Genomic DNA, 21,148 nt, shown 5'->3' with positions numbered 1-21,148 from the left:
CACAGTCTGACATCACATCAAGGTATTTAAAAATGGGGGTGGGGGGTGGAGAAGAACTAGGCCAGAATCACACATCACACACTGTTTCCTGGCATCTACTGATGGAATGAGGAAAAATCTAAATGTGAAGTCACTTTAGGAATGTTGCAGAAATTTGATTTCCTGGCATGTTTCCTGTTTCCTTGGATGCACATTACCAGCAGTTTCCACTCTGGTAGCCTAAGTGTTAATCAGCAGTGAGTGATGGCTTGAGAACACAGTGTTTTACCATTGTTTTGCCTTCTCCTTTATGTACTACAACAGTCGTTTCCAATCACATTATCAGAAAGCATTTTGGAAAAATTGAACTTCCTTCATATTTCTCTGCCTTAATTTGTAATGTATTCTGTCAAAAATACAGGATTTCTTCACGACTTCAGCCAACAGGCCGAATAGCTGAAGAAATTTTATTAGAGACAACCCACTGTCTCCCATCATCGCCGACAGCTGAAAACTGTTGACCTTGTCAGTCATATCCACACCTACAAAGACATAAACAAAGCGATTTACCAAAATTCACACACGAATAACAGAAAAAAACTACAATAACGTCGACATAACAAAACTAAAATCGTTAACTCCCTGAAAAATACTTCGCTGAAAGCACAGTCACCACCGATACCACACACGTGCAATGCTACCATGCAAATGAACCCCATACGCTACATAACACACTAACCATAAACACACCACCATAGAGGACCACTGACCACAACAATATGCCACCTATAAATACACCACACACGCAAACTAAACCAAAAACATCACCTAACACACAACACATACACACACCACCAGAGAGCACCACCAATCATATCAAAATGACACCTACAAACATGCCACTATCACAAACTAAACTCTGCGCCGTCGTGACGTCACACACCACAACAGCCTTACATCACATGTCAAAGTCGACGGGTGGAATCGGACGCTTCGGTTAACCCCTAAAATTAGTAGCATGCCCATATTTCCATTCATAGATCTTTACTCCAAATAATTTACCTCTATGGAAATGGCAGCAAGGGACAGGAAGGGACACCAGGTGCACTCAATATAGATGTCTGGGTGGCTTGAGTCAACTGTTGAAGAGGCTGTTCCAGCAGCCATTGAGGGAACAAGGTGCAACCAACGGCAGATTGTGGCTTATGTTGGAACAAATGATGTCTGTCTTGGGTCATTTCAGAGATGGTTGAAATGACCCGTATTGTATGTGTAGTTTGAATGAAGGCCACAATTTGTACCATTTTCCTGGAACCATTGTCCCCAGATCAGATCGTGGTGCTTGGGATCTGAGGCCATTGGAAGGATTGAATCAAAGACTTCAAAGGTTATATGACAAGCTAGGCTCAGACTCTCTGGACTTGCACCATAGAGTTGAGAGCTGTAGGGTCCCCATAAATGGGCCAGGCATGCACTACACACCAGTAGATGCTACTCAGGTAGCTTGTGTGGGGTACACACAAGGGTTGTTTTAGATTAGGCAACTCTCCATCCAGTGCAAAAAACAATTGCTGTGGGAAACCCAGAAGTATCAGTGTAAGATCGAAAGAAATGCCTCCCATCCATTATAGTATTAAAATCCTAATGGTAAACTGCTGAAGCATTCTCAACAAAGTGTCAGAGTTTAAAGCACTCATAAAAAGCAGTGAAGCTCACATAATACTGGTACAGAAAGGTGGTTGGCACCAAAAATTGGTAGCACTGAGATTTCTGGAAAAAATTTAAATGTATATTGAAAGGATAGGGGTAACGGGAAATGGAGGTAGTGTATTTGTCGCAGAGGATAAGGAACTTGAATCTATCAAGATAGAAATTGAAGCTGTATGTGAGGTTGTTTGGACATGACACAGTCTCAGGTGTGGGCAAAAAAGAATTAGATCCTTCTATTGCCCACCAGACTTATCTCCTGAGTAACTGAAAACTTTAGAGAGAACCTCATCTCACTTGTACGTAAGTTCCCTAATCATACTGTGATCATTTATGGAAAATTTGATCACCTCAGAATTCATTGGAAAAATTACAATTTTGTGGGTCAACGGAAGCATCAGATTCCACCCGTCGGCTTTGACCTGTGATGTAAAGCTATTGTGATGTGTGACATAATGATTGAGCGGAGTTTAGTTTGTGAGAGTGGCGTATTTGTAGGTGTCGTTCTGATGTGATCGGTGGTGCTCTCTGGTGGTGTGGATAGGAGCAGTATGGGAGTTAATGTGAATGTTCATTTCCGCCATATTGGTGATGTCATTGGTCAAAGCAGAGGGGTGGAATTGGATGCTTCCGTTATCCCAATTTTGTTAGTGGTGGACGTGATAAGACTTCCTGTGAAACTTTACTAAATGTCTTCTCTGAAAACTATTTGAAACAGATAGTGATGCAACTGTGGCAACAATGATTACCAAAGTACAAAGGACAACTTAAACAAGCAGAGACATAAATATGTTCTGTAAACTAGATAAAAAATCAGTAGTGTGATATGTCATGAGGAATGTGAAACTGCGTGATTTCATCTCAAATCATACAGGTCATGGCAACTCGAGGTCATGAATTTCTCTGGGAAAAATATATATTAGACCTCTATATCATAAGTGTTAATAAATAATATATTTTCATTTCATCTGAATTTTTTTTGTAGATTGTATGGCCTTTTCAAAAATGTATAATTTGATGATAACTCTTAAAACAGTAGAGGGGAGATTTCATGGTGACTCATGTTACATTTTGAAATCAGTGTTTTATTATGTTGCCTTTTTAGCAATCTAGAAACCTATATTTTCCTTTGTAACTCATTATATATTGTGTTATTCAGGCAAAGATCTTGAATGAATATTTAAGCAGGGAAGCACATTAAAATTACAGGACAAGAATGTACTTTATATAGTGACTCATATTACAAATGTGGGACATCCTATTGTTAATGTACATTTTAGATCAAAAGTGTCTAGACTATTAGGGAGTATGGATCTGGTTTTTATCACAGAAAATGCATATTATGCTGGCAGTCAAATGACACAGTTACAGATTTCTAAAAATATTTATACCATGTAAAACATTGTAATATAGTGAAAAAAGCACATGATACAATGTTATGTGACTCGTGTTACTTGCTACTTATTGTTGGAAAAACTTTTTTCCTGTGAGCAGAAATATGAAAATGTGAAATTATTTACCAAATAAGGTACTTATCATTAACATTTCACTTCGTAAACATTATGATAAATTATAAGAGTACGACACCTAGGAAAATAAACTGTAATTTAGTTAAGTCAGTGAATTGAAATTATCCTCTTGCATTGACATCAGGTAGATTAGTTTTCTTATAATTTTGGCTGTGTGTACAGAATTTCATCGCATTTTGCAGGCCCATTTCCAATAGTGACCAGCATGCTCCATAGCACTGATTGGGTAAGAATTTCCAAAAATTGCATGTACTTTTCCAGCATAGAATTTACCATCATATTCTACTTTGCACCAGCCTCCAATTTTCACACTTTCTAGAGTTTCTTCAGTATGATGATCTGCAGCAGAGAAATTCTCTGGAGATAGTAGATATCTTTGTAGTACTCTTTATCTTGTAATGAAAGCAGTGAATGCTTTTTATGTTTAGTACTGATGATGCTGAAGAAAATATTTGAGCTTCTAACTAACTAGCCGGATTAACTCTCAAACTGATTCCTTGAATTTCATCAGCAGACATATGAAAAACCTGCATAGTTGTGGTACTGGCAGCTGTCTGAGCAAAAGGTGATGGATCACCTACTATGGATTTTCACTTTTTTACGCATTCCACACTTGCCAATTCACAACATTACCAATTCCATCTATGGCTCCTTTACCATGGGGTGTAACAAAAAAGTTCCAATAGATTTCCATGTTGTGGAACAGTTGAAGTTTAGGTACAGCAACAGTAATATATTTGTTTTTAAATTGTGAGGCAGGTCCGTCTAATCAGATTGAAACTACCTTCACATTTTCAGGTATAACTAACAATCTTGCCAATGTAAGCAATTACAATATCCTTGGCATGGGTTAAATTTTCTGAAACAGCAACAATTAGTTGATGATAACCTAAATGCCACAGTGACAATACTAACTTGTGCTTGTGCACTTTGCACCTCATCTTGATAAACACAAGTGTAATTTTCAGCAAAATAAACATGCAGCAATGCAAATGGCTTAGAACTTTCAGTCAGAGCCATCTCCTTTTGCTGATAATAAGATGCAGGCTGAGTGCTCTTTGTATGGTAATGAAGAAGAAACTGAGGAATTGAGGAAATTATGTGCTTCACTGTATCAGCTGTAGAGCCTTCTTTGACTTCAATAATTTTGAACCATTTTCTTACATCATTCAAAAATACCATGATAAATTCACAATTTCCGTATCATCAATTTTATAGGCTTTGTTGAAAGCTCTACCATTTTGGCATGTGTTACCTTCATTCCACCAACAAAGCTCACTGGGTGGCTGGCATATGATGGTCAATACAAATGTGATGCTGTAAGCTGAAATATTATCGTGTTTCCTGTGAAGGCTGCCGATAACTTTTATGAAATTTTCGTGATATTTACTCAACGTACTTTGAGGTAGTTTGCTGCTTAACTGAACATGTGGTGGCTGTACTTCTGCAAACTTAGATTTCCCAATTTGAACTTAATGATGTTCCTGTTTGAATGCTTTGTGTGTTTCCATGATGGACACGTCTTAAGTGATGAATATGAGTGGTCATTTTCTCATTATTTTCGCCAATCACTCTTGTTCTTCCTGCCTGGTGACTGGTGATTAAGGTCACGACAGTAGAAACCAGCTACCAACTCTGTATTATTTAGAATTAAGAACTCTATTTTGTGAACTACTGCCATGGCTGGGTCTTTCAGGCTTTCCATCTGATGAATTTCCACACAAGTCACGGAACAACTTATGAACAACTAGAACTTCACGTCCTGGTGAAGATCAGAAGTAGTTATTGGCTCAAGCCATGGCTTTACCCAGAGCACTATGTGACTTATACAGCGACAAACCAGCATTACTAGGTTGCGGATCTTGCTAACTTTCTCCCTAATTTTAGCTCTTCTTTCTTTTAATAACAACAGTTGTTGCTTATGTTGACTCAACTGTAGGAGTTTGTTTCTGCTTCTGTTGTTCCCAGCCCCCCTGCCCCCCCCCCCCCCACCCCACCCCACCCACCCGAAGGTGCTTCTCCTTAAATTCTTCATATTATCCTTCACACTTTAACTCCCCCCCCCCCCTTCCTTTTCTGTCTTTCTGCTGCTGGTAAGAGCGTCATCATCATCTTTTAAACTTAAAAATATATAACTGTGACTCAGATTACACACATCACACATTTAATTTTCTGTTCTTACTATATTGTTTGAAATTGGGAAATTTTTAATAGTGTTGTTGGTTACACATTCACACAAAGAATTAAATTGCTGAACAAGAGAAAGTTAGCTCTAACATTCCTCTTAATATAAAAACTTAATTACGTGAAACTGACTCATGTTATATGAAAGTTCGTGCTGTTGTCTTATGTCATTTATCCTTACTTATAATTTACCTACATCAATTTTATACTGTTTTTGCAGTACATTAGGGTATGTAACTGTAATATAAATAATGATATACTAATATATATAAAAACAAAAATGATGTGACTTACCAAACAAAAGCGCTGGCAGGTCGATACACACAAACATACACACAAAATTCTAGCTTTCGCAACCAACGGTTGCGTCGTCAGGAAAGAGGGAAGGAGAGAGAAAGACGAAAGGATGTGGGTTTTAAGGGAGAGGGTAAGGAGTCATTCCAATCCCGGGAGCGGAAAGACTTACCTTAGGGGGAAAGACAAAGAGTTGAAACTCTTTGTCTTTGAATATGTCTGCTTGTGTGCGTGCGTGCGCGTGCGTGCGTGCGCGTGCGTGCGCGCGCGTGCATGCGCGCGTGCGCGCGCGTGTGTGTGCGCGCGCGTGTGTGTGCGCGCGTGTATATACCCGTCCTTTTTTCCTCCTAAGGTAAGTCTTTCCGCTCCCGGGATTGGAATGACTCCTTACCCTCTCCCTTAAAACCCACATCCTTTCGTCTTTCCCTCTCCTTCTCTCCTTCTCTGCTTCCCTCTTTCCTGACGAGGCAACCGTTGGTTGCGAAAGCTAGAATTTTGTGTGTATGTTTGTGTTTGTTTGTGTGTCTATCGACCTGACAGCGCTTTCGTTTGGTAAGTCACATCATCTTTGTTTTTATATATATTTTTCCCACGTGGAATGTTTTCCTCTATTATATTCATATCATTAATAATGATATACTAATTTATCTGCCACTTACTTGAAATGAAGGTCCAGAATTTCCAATAATTCACATTCTTATCACATGAAAAACATATGACCTTATAAAATAGCTATGAACTATGGAGGGAAAGCAATAAATAGGCAACCGACCATTGTCGCCATACAATAAAAAGTCTGGCCTTTTGAAACAATATATAAAAAAGTACCAAATTTTAAGCTTTTAAAATCATAGGTGTGTCCTATTCTACATGGAATATCCTATAGGCCAAAAATATATATAACTAATAAACCAAAAGTACTGGAGACCTGGCAGGTGTTTGGCATTAAAAAACTCCCTCTTAATGTGTTGAAATTCAGTTATCACCCGTACACTTACGGACTTCCTTTAGCTTACAAATTTAAGACAAAAAAAAGAAATTAACTTTAAATTTTTTTTTTCCTAATTTGAAGAGCCACAGAACGCTGTTTTTTCTGTCATATTACCAGATACTACTGGTGTAATTATAAACAATATATTTTCTGCTCCAGCTCTCTGTATTATGTAAGTATTTATTACTAAAAATGTAAAAAATTGTGTTTTTACAAATTGTTTACTCCAAAAACCCCATCTGAAGCCTTCTGAGAACTACACACAATATTGTTTGTTTAACTTATTAGTGATTAGTGCAAAGACAGTGGGTAATATTTTTCTGTGTAAGTATTAAGTGTTTCAACATTCTGCATATCTCACTGAATTCCTAGTGTGCAATATGCATGTTGGCAACATTGTTTCCTGCATTCTTCTGTTTAACAAACAAGTGAGAATTTGCGCATAAACCATTATGCATCGCGTTTTGTATTTGATTTGAACTTCTTGCTAGATACAGTGTTAGTGAGGAAATACAGTAGTGAAAGAATGGGGTGTGTGGAATACAAAGAAAAGGCGCAAGGTGGTGGTGTTTACGGGACGTGGAAAAACACTTAACAGTTGTTGGAAACCTTTCAGATGTGCTGCAGAAATATATTGGTCCTCAAGTAACGGTATTAGCATCACATCCATTGTTCAGGAATTGCTACACTCGCTACAAGTAAAAATTTAGTTACCACCCACCTGAATGATCACAATTGCCCAAATGTTAAACTGAAGAAGACATTGTTGATGTTTATATTCCTGGCGTTAAGTTGTTGATGCATTGAATGTCAAAATTTCTGCTATAGCCCCTACTATATACCCCCTTAAACATCCAAGAAAGATAAGAAGCACAAGAAGAAAACAGTGTTTAAAAATAAGAATGGAACAAATTGAAACAAGTATTACATAAGCAACATCTTCAAAACTTTATGAATTGTGCAATGTAGATACACTTGGTGCAGAACCTGAAGATAGTGATATGTGTACGGAATGTGATGTGTGGTTTCAGAACCTAAATACTGCTAGCTCAGCAGCCACCTATACTGAAAAGATACAGTTACTAACTCTGATACAACATAGCTGCTCTAAGCAGCAGATACAGAAAGATATACCCACTTCCTCATATTATTTGATTTCAAAAGCTCATAAAATAAAGAATGAGAAAGGTTTTTGGGCATGCCCAGATTCATACTGTAGGCATCCATTGCAAGATGATATGCTTATTGTTCCTCTGGAATATTACCTAAGTAATGACAAAGATTGCAGCAGGCGAAGTCCTAACTAGGCTGATGTTATCTCTTGTTAGTGAAAATGCTGGAAAAGTTAAAAAGTGTAGCTCCTAATGAAAAAGGAGAGCTCCGATTTAAAAATTGGTCTTACAAAATTCTACTCCTTATGACCAAAATGGGTAAAATGCTAGCCAGTGGAGGAATTATGCATATGTATTTACTGCACTAATTTGAAAAGTGTTTGTTTCGCCATAACCAGTGTCCCAGGAAAGAAGTAAACAGAGGTGGACCTGATGCTATTGTGTATATGTCGAGAGCCCCAAGATAAATGTTGGTTGCAGGAGTGTGCAATGTGTCATGGTGCTGGAGTGATGGCTGTTGAAGCATTACACCGTCAGGATACTGACAATGACATAACCTATGCATTGTGGGAGGGAGGGGAGTTGGTGAAGAAGACAGTAGAGCCAGAGAAGTTTGTTACAGAGGTTAGGCGTTGGGGTCATGAAAGGAATAGCTCACCATCATATCCGGAGGATTCAGAGATAGGTCATAACAAAAGTAAAATCAACCATATCCCAGACTACTGACACATTAGTTCTTCATTTCGACTTCATTGGTAACTGGTCTGTTGCTTTGCAGAACAAAATTCAAAATTACCACTGGCACACACTACAGGTATCAGTATTCACATGTGTTGCCCAGTTCCTTGAAGCATCACACTTTTTTTTTGCTGTTGTCAGTAATGATCTCATTCGTGACTCCACATGCATGCTACGCTGACAGCACGATAATTGATTACATTGCATCTAGGGGCCACACATTTCCTAAGCGTGTGTGTGACTGATGATGCAAAATCTCTTTTTAAAAACTGCTAGAGGACTTTGTAGCGAGCCACTTCATTTCTTGTGTGTATGACAATCAGTGATGGGTGGGACAGATAATAAGTGACTCTCATGAGCTGCGAGATATAACTGTCTCCTTTATGACACCTCATGGTCCTGCTAATGCTTTCAAATGGCAATCATCAAAAGATCAGGGTGCAGTTCCTATTTCCCAAGTACTTCTCGTGTTGGATCATCCTTGTCTGTGTGCAAATTCAGCTCGGCTATACAAGTTCAATGGGAAGCAGATGGAAAAAACCAAGTGAACTCCTTTCAACAGTGCAGTGTTGATGTTACATTGTAGGCCGTATTAACTCATGGAAAGTCATGAAGAAGTACAATCATGACAGAAGACAATAATAATTTGTAAATGATTGGTATAAAATGCTTTCGAACGAAATTATGAATTGTTTTCCCACTCACTTGTAATGTTGTAAAGTAATTATTTTGATTCAGAAATACCAGTTTTGCATGATATTTACTTAAAATCAGCGGTCAATTTAAGTACGTAAGTGTCCATGATTTTTTTTGACCTAGCAAGTAGAGCTAGGTAAATAACCAAAAAATTTCAGGTTCTGTCATCTTTAAGTACAAATATTATGGCAGTTTCTACATCTACATCTACATCTATACTCCGCGAGCCACCTTACGGTGTGTGGCGGAGGGTACTTATTGTACCACTATCTGATCCCCCCTTCCCTGTTCCATTCACGAATTGTGCGTGGGAAGAACGACTGCTTGTAAGTCTCCGTATTTGCTCTAATTTCTCGGATCTTTTCGTTGTGATCATTACGCGAGATATATGTGGGCGGTAGTAATATGTTGCCCATCTCTTCCCGGAATGTGCTCTCTCGTAATTTCGATAATAAACCTCTCCGTATTGCGTAACGCCTTTCTTGAAGTGTCCGCCACTGGAGCTTGTTCAGCATCTCCGTAACGCTCTCGCGCTGACTAAATGTCCCCATGACGAATCGCGCTGCTTTTCGCTGGATCATGTCTATCTCTTCTATTAATCCAACCTGGTAAGGGTCCCATACTGATGAGCAATACTCAAGAATCGGACGAACAAGCGTTTTGTAAGCTACTTCTTTCGTCGATGAGTCACATTTTCTTAGAATTCTTCCTATGAATCTCAACCTGGCGCCTGCTTTTCCCACTATTTGTTTTATGTGATCATTCCACTTCAGATCGCTCCGGATAGTAACTCCTAAGTATTTTACGGTCGTTACCGCTTCCAATGATTTACCACCTATGGCATAATCGTACTGGAATGGATTTCTGCCCCTATGTATGCGCATTATATTACATTTATCTACGTTTAGGGAAAGCTGCCAGCTGTCGCACCATTCATTAATCCTCTGCAGGTCTTCCTGGAGTACGTACGAGTCTTCTGATGTTGCTACTTTCTTGTAGACAACCGTGTCATCTGCAAATAGCCTCACGGAGCTACCGATGTTGTCAACTAAGTCATTTATGTATATTGTAAACAATAAAGGTCCTATCACGCTTCCTTGCGGTACTCCCGAAATTACCTCTACATCTGCAGATTTTGAACCGTTAAGAATGACATGTTGTGTTCTTTCTTCTAGGAAATCCTGAATCCAATCACAAACCTGGTCCGATATTCCGTAAGCTCGTATTTTTTTCACTAAACGTAAGTGCGGAACCGTATCAAATGCCTTCCTGAAGTCCAGGAATACGGCATCAATCTGCTCGCCAGTGTCTACGGCACTGTGAATTTCTTGGACAAATAGGGCGAGCTGGGTTTCACATGATCTCTGTTTGCGGAATCCATGTTGGTTATGATGAAGGAGATTTGTATTATCTAAGAACGTCATAATACGAGAACACAAAACATGTTCCATTATTCTACAACAGATTGACGTAAGTGAAATAGGCCTATAATTATTCGCATCTGATTTATGACCCTTCTTGAAAATGGGAACGACCTGTGCTCTCTTCCAGTCGCTAGGTACTTTACGTTCTTCCAGAGATCTACGATAAATTGCTGATAGAAAGGGGGCAAGTTCTTTAGCATAATCACTGTAGAATCTTAAGGGTATCTCGTCTGGTCCGGATGCTTTTCCGCTACTAAGTGATAGCAGTTGTTTTTCAATTCAGATATCGTTTATTTCAATATTTTCCATTTTGGCGTCCGTGCGACGGCTGAAGTCAGGGACCGTGTTACGATTTTCCGCAGTGAAACAGTTTCGGAACACTGAATTCAGTATTTCTGCCTTTCTTCGGTCGTCCTCTGTTTCGGTGCCATCGTGGTCAACGAGTGACTGAATAGGGGATTTAGATCCGCTTACCGATTTTACATATGACCAAAACTTTTTAGGGTTCTTGTTTAGATTGTTTGCCAATGTTTTATGTTCGAATTCGTTGAATGCTTCTCTCATTGCTCTCTTTACGCTCTTTTTCGCTTCGTTCAGCTTTTCCTTATCAGCTATGATTCGACTACTCTTAAACCTATGGTGAAGCTTTCTTTGTTTCCGTAGTACCTTTCGTACATGATTGTTATACCACGGTGGATCTTTCCCCTCGCTTTGGACCTTAGTCGGTACGAACTTATCTAAGGCGTACTGGACGATGTTTCTGAATTTTTTCCATTTTTGTTCCACATCCTCTTCCTCAGAAATGAACGTTTGATGGTGGTCACTCAGATATTCTGCGATTTGTGCCCTATCACTCTTGTTAAGCAAATAGATTTTCCTTCCTTTCTTGGCATTTCTTATTACACTTGTAGTCATTGATGCAACCACTGACTTATGATCACTGATACCCTCTTCTACATTCACGGAGTCGAAAAGTTCCGGTCTATTTGTTGCTATGAGGTCTAAAACGTTAGCTTCACGAGTTGGTTCTCTAACTATCTGCTCGAAGTAATTCTCGGACAAGGCAGTCAGGATAATGTCACAAGAGTCTCTGTCCCTGGCTCCAGTTCTGATTGTATGACTATCCCATTCTATACCTGGTAGATTGAAGTCTCCCCCTATTACAATAGTATGATCACGAAACTTCTTCACGACGTTCTGCAGGTTCTCTCTGAGGCGCTCAACTACTACGGTTGCTGATGCAGGTGGCCTATAGAAGCATCCGACTATCATATCTGACCCACCTTTGATACTTAACTTAACCCAGATTATTTCACATTCGCATTCGCTAATAACTTCACTGGATATTATTGAATTCTTTACTGCTATAAATACTCCTCCACCATTGGCGTTTATCCTATCCTTGCGGTATATATTCCATTCTGTGTCTAGGATTTCGTTACTGTTCACTTCAGGTTTTAACCAACTTTCCGTTCCTAATACTATATGCGCACTATTTCCTTCAATAAGAGATACTAATTCAGGAACCTTGCCCTGGATACTCCTGCAGTTTACCAATATTACGTTAACTTTTCCTGTTTTTGGTCTCTGAGGACGGACGTTCTTTATCAACGATGATAATGTTCTCTCTGGTAAGCCGTCAGGTATTTTATCGTTTCGCCCAAGGGGGGGTCCCTCTAACCTAAAAAACCCCCGTGTGCACGCCACACGTACTCTGCTACCCTAGTAGCTGCTTCCGGTGTGTAGTGCACGCCTGACCTGTCTAGGGGGGCCCTACAGTTCTCCACCCAATAACGGAGGTCGATGAATTTGCAACCATTATAGTCGCAGAGTCGTCTGAGCCTCTGGTTTAGACCCTCCACACGGCTCCAAACCAGAGGACCGCGATCGACTCTGGGCACTATGCTGCAGATATTAAGCTCAGCTTGCACTCCGCGTGCGATGCTGGTTGTCTTCACCAAATCAGCCAGCCGCCGGAAGGAACCAAGGATGGCCTCAGAACCCAAGCGGCAGGCGTCATTCGTTCCGACATGTGCTACTATCTGCAGCCGGTCACACCCAGTGCGTTCAATAGCTGCCGGAAGGGCCTCCTCCACATTACGGACGAGACCCCCCGGCAAGCACACCGAGTGCACACTGGCATTCTTCCCCGACCTACCCGCTATTTTCCTGAGGGGCTCCATAACCCGCCTAACGTTGGAGCTCCCTATAACTAATAGGCCCGCCCTCTGTGACTGTCGGGACCTTGCCGGAGAATCGGCCACTGGCCCAACAGGCGAGGCATCCTGTGGTGGCTCGGAAACGATGTCATCACCACTAGGAAGCACCCCGTACCTGTTGGAAAGGGGTAAGGCAGCCGCCACGCGGCCAGATCCCACCTTCGCCTTTCGGCCAGGCACGCGCGAGCCCACCACTGTCCGCCATTCACCCTGGAGTGATGGCTGCCCGGTAAGATGCTCACTGCCGGAAGACGCAGCGACATCAGGGGTTCCATGTGATTCCAAGGCCACCGAAGTAGGCATAGGTCTCACCACAGTTGCCCCAACGCCACTACGAGCCGACGCCTGCGCCTCGAGCTCGATGAGCCTAACAGACAAAGCCTCCACCTGTCCCCGAAGAGTGGCCAATTCTCCTTGCGTCCGCTCACAACAACCACAGTCCCTACACATGACTATGTTTACCCTACTCTATACGGTGACAAATTCCCAAGATAATCTTCTTATGAGCTACTCTGATAATCAAGAAACACTCACTGAAATACGAGACGCGAAAACTACGCTAGGTTTTCCCAGAAAAACTATTTAAAAGCTAAGCGCAGCAAATAAGTACAAAAACACTGTTATTGAAATAAAAGGTTCTACCTAGTAAGCACTCGAACACGCAAGAAATTACAAAAATAAACTAGTAATTACACAGATAACTGAAAATAAGTCGCTGCTGTTTGTAAAATATGTAAGAAGCAAACGGTGTACTCGCCTTAGTAGTAGCAGGAGCTAGCGATGCGCTCTCGCTGACGGTCTAACTGACATTAAGAATTTAATGCATTAATGTCATAGCTGACAATTAGCAATCCTTCTTCTTTATCCTATCTCAATACAGTTAACATCCTGTGACTGTTCATATTTTCAAAACATAATTTTGAAAATTGCAAAAAGTTACAAATTTTCATAGTTTATGCCCGCCCCCCCCCCCCCCCCCCCAAAAAAAAAAAACGAGAGAGAGAGAGAGAGAGAGTGCTGAGATGTGTGTGTATTAATCATGTCTCATAGTATTGGGAACAAAGTATTTATTGAAAATAAATTCAGATCTGTATCACTTTTGGTGTCTTTATTACAATTTTTCAATTTTCCCTCTCGTTGTGACATTTTCATGAATATTCTCTTGTAGAGAGGTCTGTAGCATTTTAATAAATCATCAGAAAATAGAAATATTGTAGTTATGTAGGGTGTGGATCGTCAACATGAATTTTTTTGCAGCAAACATCGAAATAACTGTGAGACACATTCTCGCTTGACCTGTATGATTTGAGATGAAATAGCCCAACTTTAAGCACAGGACAGAAGCATGTAGAGGAACTATGGTTCAAGTTTAAAAGAATAGTGAACCATGAACTGAATAGATATAAACCCAGCAAAACAGTTCATAATGGGAGGGAACCTCCATGGTATATAGTCACAATATGGAAACTTACAAAGAAACAGAGATTACTGCATAATAGGTGTAAAATGAAGCTTACGGCTATAAATAGAGAGATGGTGAATGAAACACATTTGTCTGCCAAGAGGGCAATGCGTGATACCTCCAAAGAAATTCTGGTCGTATGTAAAGGCTGTTAGTGGCACCATTGTGACTGTCCAGTTCCTAGCGAATGAGACAGGAACCGAAATTGAGGGTAGCAAAGCAAAAAGCTGAAATGTTTAACTGTGTTTTCAAGTATTCCTTTACTAAAGAAGACCCACTGAATAGATGAATGAAATAAGCATGAGTCTTGTTGCTGAGGGGGTGGGAAAAAAACAAAGTTCTTGAGTTGCTATATCCATACAATAATTATACAAAGGATGTTCAGTAAGTAATACAACAGTTTTTTCCTCCCCTGAAAGCAAATTGGTTTTATTTGGGATCCAGTACACCACATATTAGTCCCTGCTCTTCTCGCTACAAAACCCTATTTTTCTTTCAACATAATCTCTGTTCAATGTGACAGCCGTTTGCCACCTTACTGGAAAGGCCTTTATGCTCCCATGGTAACATTCTACTGGTAGATGTTGAACCCAACATCTTGCTGCATCAATAACCTCCCCATCATCCACATACTGCTTCCCACAAAGTGCATTGTTCATTGAGCCAAACAGATAGAAGATAGAAGTCAGAAGGTGCGAGATTCGGCATGTAGGGTTGATGAGGACGTAGTTTTGTGAGCTGCTCGTGGGTGCACGGACTTCTGTGAGGTCTTACATTGTCATGGAGAACAGGAAGTTAGTTTTCATTTTTGTGGTAATGAACAAATTGAAGTTGTTTCATCAATTTCCTGACAGTAGTACAGTACACTTAAGAGTTGATCATTGCACAATGAGGGAGGACATCAAACAGAATAACTGCTCCAGAGTCCCAGAAGACTGTTGCAATTATTTCACTGGCTCAGGGTGTGGATATGACCTTTTTCTTTGGAGGGTAGTTGGTGTGGCACCACTCCATGGATTGCGTTTTGTTTCCAATTCAAAGTTGTGAAGCTGTTTCATCTGTGATAAAGTTCGACAAAAATTTGTCACAGTCAACCTCCTAATGTGCAAGCAGTTCCACGCAGATTCATTACTCTTCATGGTTTTCTGTTAGGTGGCAAGGAACCCAGCAGATACACATCTTTGAATACCCCAACTGGTGGACGAGTGTGTTGGCATTAACAATCAGGACATCCTGTTGTGCAGCGAACTGTTTGATTGTGATCCATCAATCACCTCGAATGAGTGTGTCCACACATTCCAACATTGCAGGAGCCACAGCTGTGTGCAGCCAGCCAGCATGTAGGAGATGGGACAGATTCGCCCAACCTTGTTGCACTGATGACAGATGCCATGTCCAGCGACTTACACTGTTTTTGTTCATTGCCAGGTCTCTATAAACATTCTGCAAGTGCCTATGAATTCCCGTGATGCTCAGTGATACTGTCTACTTGGAACACACCTCCATGACAGACACCATTTTGAAGGCTACATGTAGTGCCACCACCTATTGGAACTTCATGAAACTATAGGGGTTCAAGCAGGAATATTCCACAATGTCTCACAACAAATTCAGCCCCCCCCCCCCCCCCCACTCCACCCAAATACACACATTTCTTGCAGTCAGCTGGAAGTGTCTAGATCGTTTTGAATAACCCTGTATTAATCTATCTGCACCACACCCGTCTTCAAATTAAATGATAGCTTATATTTTAACTAAAGTTCAGTCTTGATCACAACACTTCAACTTGACTTCGTAACAGCTGAGGAGAGCTCCGCCTACCATCCTCCAAGGAAGCCATGGGTCTGAAGATGGTTATATAAATATAAGCGAAACCGGTCACCTATGTTATTGAGACGTGTTGTGATCAAGACAGAACTTTAGTTAAAATACAATACCCTATTGATCACTGTTTCCAAAAATGTTTACCAAAAATGATAGCTTAATTGTAAGGATCTCTTCAGTTGGGTTACTTTTCCTATTGCCATGGTTAGCCTGACTCACTATTTTAAATAAGCTAAGAGTAAACAAGACAACTAGCTGGATAGTAGACACGGTGAGTCATCAGCCAGAACATAAAAAGGAATTTCTTAGACATACTGGTAACTACTTCAGCGTTATACCTAATAAACAAAATATGCTGTGTGATATTTTTGGGAAGATTCCAAATGAACAAAAGTTATCCCAAAACTAGATGCTAGAGCAAAAATAAAAACAAAATGTGTAGTATTGAGCCAAACAAGGTAGAAACATGCTTCATGACATAAAAGTATCGACCAATTTCTCTATGTACATTACAGCAATTTCCTCATTATTCGTCATCATTATCTGTAAGATGATGTATTGTTTAACATATATCACTTACGTGGGGAGTGATTTGAACATTAACTTGTTAAGGGACGGTAAGGCTTGCCGTATCTGTAGTTTTAAGTTAGCTTCACATGCTTTCACGAGTTATGCCAAATGCAGAGTCCCCATTGAGTTTATAAGTAGGTGCCATTATATTGTTGTTGTAAACTCATTATGTGAAATCAGACAACAGAGCATTGTGTTTAGAGCTCTTAAGTATATGTATTACAAGAATGTTAGAACAGATTTAAAAAAAAAAAGTCAGGAAGCAGTTTGGTGCACACTCTTAAGTGCTCCTTCAGGCTCTAACACCCAACTTAGAGACATAGTTTAGTGCTTCTGACAACTCCTTTAGAAGGCTGTGATAATGATTTACAAACAGTAAAATCCAGGAAGGGTATCCAATAATGGTTGATGATACAATTTCCTTAATTTTGTGGTTTTCTTTCAGAATGATGTTATGGTGATGTCAATAAGCATAGAGAGTTGCACAGTTAGTGGAAGGAAGAAGGGGCAGCTCAGCCAAAGTATTTGTAAAAATGCAAATTTTCTGTTATTCTCATAAACCCTTTCTAATAACTGGAACGGTTCCTTGAACAAGTCCGATTTATTTCTTCCTCTTTCCTTTCCCAATCTGAGCTTGTGCTCAGTCTCTTCCGACCTCAATGTTGATGTGATTTTAATCTTATCAACAGCGATCCCAACATATATTACAGCAAGATTATCACCTTCAACGTGATGCCTTATATTCCATATACTATATATACAGTGGAACAAAGAAAGTTTGCATAACAATTACACTGTGCAGGTAAAAGGACTTTTGTTTGCTTATGTTGTAAGAGCACATGCTGTCCAGCTTAATTTACAAATACCAGCTGAACTGAAGTGGTTTGTTGAGTGCAGCTGCAAAAATGCACTGCCAAAGCATTAAAGAACTCTATTACACTGAAAAGTCTGCTGTGGACATCTAGCGTCAGTGAAGCAATTACTTTTGGAAAGACTGACATTTTGTGATTCAAGAATATGATTAACTAAATTGTGTCATTTTATTTCCATTTGACACAATTACAAAATGTGAACTGGCCATAATGGAAACAATAAAATGAAAGCAGATAGAGGTCATGGCACACAGTATTTTGCTTGTATCATTGGTAAAGTTACAAGGAACATAATGATGGCAGGGTTAAATCACATTATAAACTGTAAGCAGGACATGAAAATATATGTAGTCTCAAGAAGAAAAGAAAAAAAGAAAGAAAATGTAGCAAGATTGAGATAATGTCATGATCAGAACTATCCACAAATTTGCACACATTTTCAGTAACATTTTGTGTCAGTAGCCAAAAATTGAAGGCTGCACTCTTCCTTAGTAGTTTGCCTGTATTTCTTAAGAAAAATATTCCTTAATAAACTTTATACAATTCAACAGCATCATACGCCTTCAAAAGAGATTTAAAGATTACAAAATGTCTTAAAAATCATTCTTAAAGTGGTTACGATGAAATTGATAGTAAAATAATCAAACTATATTCAGCCAAGCTTTATAACATTGGTATATTAAGTTACTTAAGATATCAATTTCTTCATAGTGGTTTTTTTTTTAGCTAGACTAGGGTTCACTGTTGCCAAATCACTTCACAAACAATGAGGTAAAACACTGGTGAGGAATTACTGTATTGCCAGTATTTTCGCCCATTCCCATCATGTATAAACAGATGGCACAGTAGCATCAGTAAATCTGAATTTATTACTGCTGGAAATGTTTGTGTTATTGGCTAAGGATTTTGCTTGTGTGAACTAAAATATCCTCTGCAGAAATTGAATTGAAATATTACAGGACAGCACAGCCAGCTCAGCTCCAAGTCATCAAATAGCAACAGGCTATCAGAATTTGTAGCAGTCGGGCATGGTGTACCACAAGGTTTTATTCTGAGTATTTGTAAAGATTTTCCACGTGCATTGTTAAATAAAAGTACATAAATAAAAAGTAATACCCATAGCTTGTTAAAAGGGCAACTAATGAAATATTTGAAAACCTCGACAGATAGTGCGAGGCAAATGGGTTATTGGTAAATTTTGACAAGTCTCGGTACATAAATTTAAGTTCTTCTCATTGAACTCCACAAGCTATAAAAACATTTATTCACATATTGAAATACATGAAATAGAAGTGCTAAGTTGTTGGCATGGCAGATAGATTGCAGCCTTAATTGGAAAATTTGCACTCAATAATTAGAGCACCTTATTTCAGCTAGATTTGCAGCACAGTGGTTACTGTTGGGTGTGATTTAAAAAAAATAAGTTTTTCACATATTTCCATTGACTTATGAGTTAACATAATGATTCTGGGGATAATATGTTCAGAATATGGAAACATTTATAAAAATTAAATCTGATATTAGTTCTGAAATGTCATGCCGAAACCTCTTTAAAAAACTTAATTTGGTAACTAGTTCACAATGCGTTGGCCTTTATATGTTTAGTAGTATCCTTTGTCAAGTTCATAACATGACTATAACTTTAGGCTTAATATCAAGCCCGCAAAGACGTTTAAGGGGGTTGACGTTAGTACAGGAAGGGATTGGATACGTGGGTACCCAAGTTCTGCAACATACGAGAGCATAGTAATGTCTTGTAGATAATGAGATGGAATTTAAGACCGAAGTAAGGAACGGTGTTGGGCAACAACTTCTACTCCCTTGAAGAATAATTATACAGGCACTATTGATATTTTTTTGATCTATTTAATAACGTTAAGTAAATTCGTTATATTGCACTCAAATAAAATGCATGTCTTTGACTTCTTTCCACATCCATGAGACCACACTCTATGAAATTGGTTGACTGTTACTAATATAAAATAATATAATGTAATGTACCTTAGCAGTTGAGGACAAGTATGGGACTGTGTGGAACTTTAAAGTAACTCACTAACAGAAAACCCTATAGCATTTCCAAACTCAAGAGCAAAATCAGTTCTAAAAGAACATGCCTTGGGGAGTATCCATTGTTTCCATTCTTGCAATACAGGTTTTCCGGTCAATGAAGATGGTGGATCTGCCATATTATCAATTGATGAACACTCAGGGCTATGGCTATAGCAGTGATGGAACACTTTACTGTTACTATCTCAGACTGAAAGGGAAAAAGAAGGGAAAAGATTTAGTATCTTGGGCCATCCAATGGCTGAATAAGATTTTCTCTACATGAAACATGACCATCAGACTATCTCACCACTGCCCCCCCCCCTTTTTTCTTTAAAAATAAATAAATAAACAAACATTCCTTTGCTCTTTTGCTAAAATCTAGTCCGACACACAGCATGTCAATGCTTGGAATGTGGCAGCAATGGTTCCCTTCTTGAACAGTGCTAAGAGTTGTACCGACCCAATTAGTGATATTGCAGTGCAACACTTGCCAGGTTTTTGGGAATGAGACACTGACCAGATGATGAACCACCATCTCACCTGGCTCTTTAGACACTCAAAAATTAGGAGCATATTACATTACTCCGTCTATGAAATCTGAGCCAGCTGGATGCAACTAGACCAATCTTTTTCACGTGAAACTCATTCAATTGTCATTTGTCTTTGATTGGCGTGTCAGATTGCTTTATTCAAAAATACTGCTGTCACCAAGGTACAAAAAAGAGAGCAAAGGCAGAACACCATTTAACCCATGATGAAGAGTCTGTCCAATTAACCGTCAGGTGATTCAAGATTTTCTGCTATTTGCACATTTGTTCTAGCGCATTGTTAAAACAAGGACAAAAAGCTATAGGTTTTCGATGAAAACTGATTTGTACAGATCTTAAATATTTAATGTTACTAATACTGAAGGGATATACATGACTTGTATATAACAAAATATACTCCATGCCAGTCATTTAAGTCTATGAAAGCAGCAGGTCTCCCCCCTCCCCCTGCTAGATGAGGACATTTTAATGCAAGAGTAGGACAAAAATTCAGTGAGAAGTTTTTTAGTGGGGAAAGAAGGCATGACAGCAGAAATGGCAATAATCGGACACTAGCAGAATTTGCTGAGAACATCATGCTTTTTATCCCAAAAGAAAATAAATTGTAGATGGATTTGACAAGGATCAAGTAGAACAACTATTTAAAAAATGTGCATGATGTGCTAATCCCAAACCACTGAAAATTTAAAAGTTCTCATAGAATGGTAATATTCAGAGCAAAAGGATATACAAAACTGAAAAGATGTGAACCTATAAGGCAGAAAAAAATGTACGTTATGTGAGACTGTTAGTAATAGGGTGGGGCACCTGATTAAATAAAGTAACAAATTAATCAACTTGGAAAATAATATTTACATTGGCATAGATAAATGAACAGTTATTCATTACTGGCACTTACACCAACAGCAAGATGTTGCACACAGAAAAAAAGAAGGCAAAAGAAAAGAATA

General features: G+C 39.3%; 1 protein-coding gene across 4 annotated transcripts in view; it reads left to right on the top strand.

The window, feature by feature from the left end:
- Window positions 1-21,148, top strand: part of LOC126251818 (D-aspartate oxidase) — a 253,875-nt gene that overhangs the window by 99,599 nt on the left and 133,128 nt on the right. Inside the window, exon 2 of one of the 4 annotated variants that reach the window (XR_007545789.1) lies at window positions 3,398-3,442. The exons of 2 other annotated variants lie outside the window; for them this stretch is intronic. The gene's annotated coding sequence lies outside the window, so the exon portion shown is untranslated. Of the gene's footprint in view, window positions 1-3,397; window positions 3,443-21,148 lie in introns of those variants that run through there. One more of the 4 variants, XM_049952473.1, reaches the window with a different exon arrangement.

This window comes from Schistocerca nitens, chromosome 4, assembly GCF_023898315.1.
Source record: "Schistocerca nitens isolate TAMUIC-IGC-003100 chromosome 4, iqSchNite1.1, whole genome shotgun sequence".
In the NCBI taxonomy this organism is placed as follows: domain Eukaryota; kingdom Metazoa; phylum Arthropoda; class Insecta; order Orthoptera; family Acrididae; genus Schistocerca; species Schistocerca nitens.
The sequence above is the reverse complement of the archived record's forward strand: the minus strand, read 5'-3'. Positions and strand labels throughout refer to the sequence as shown.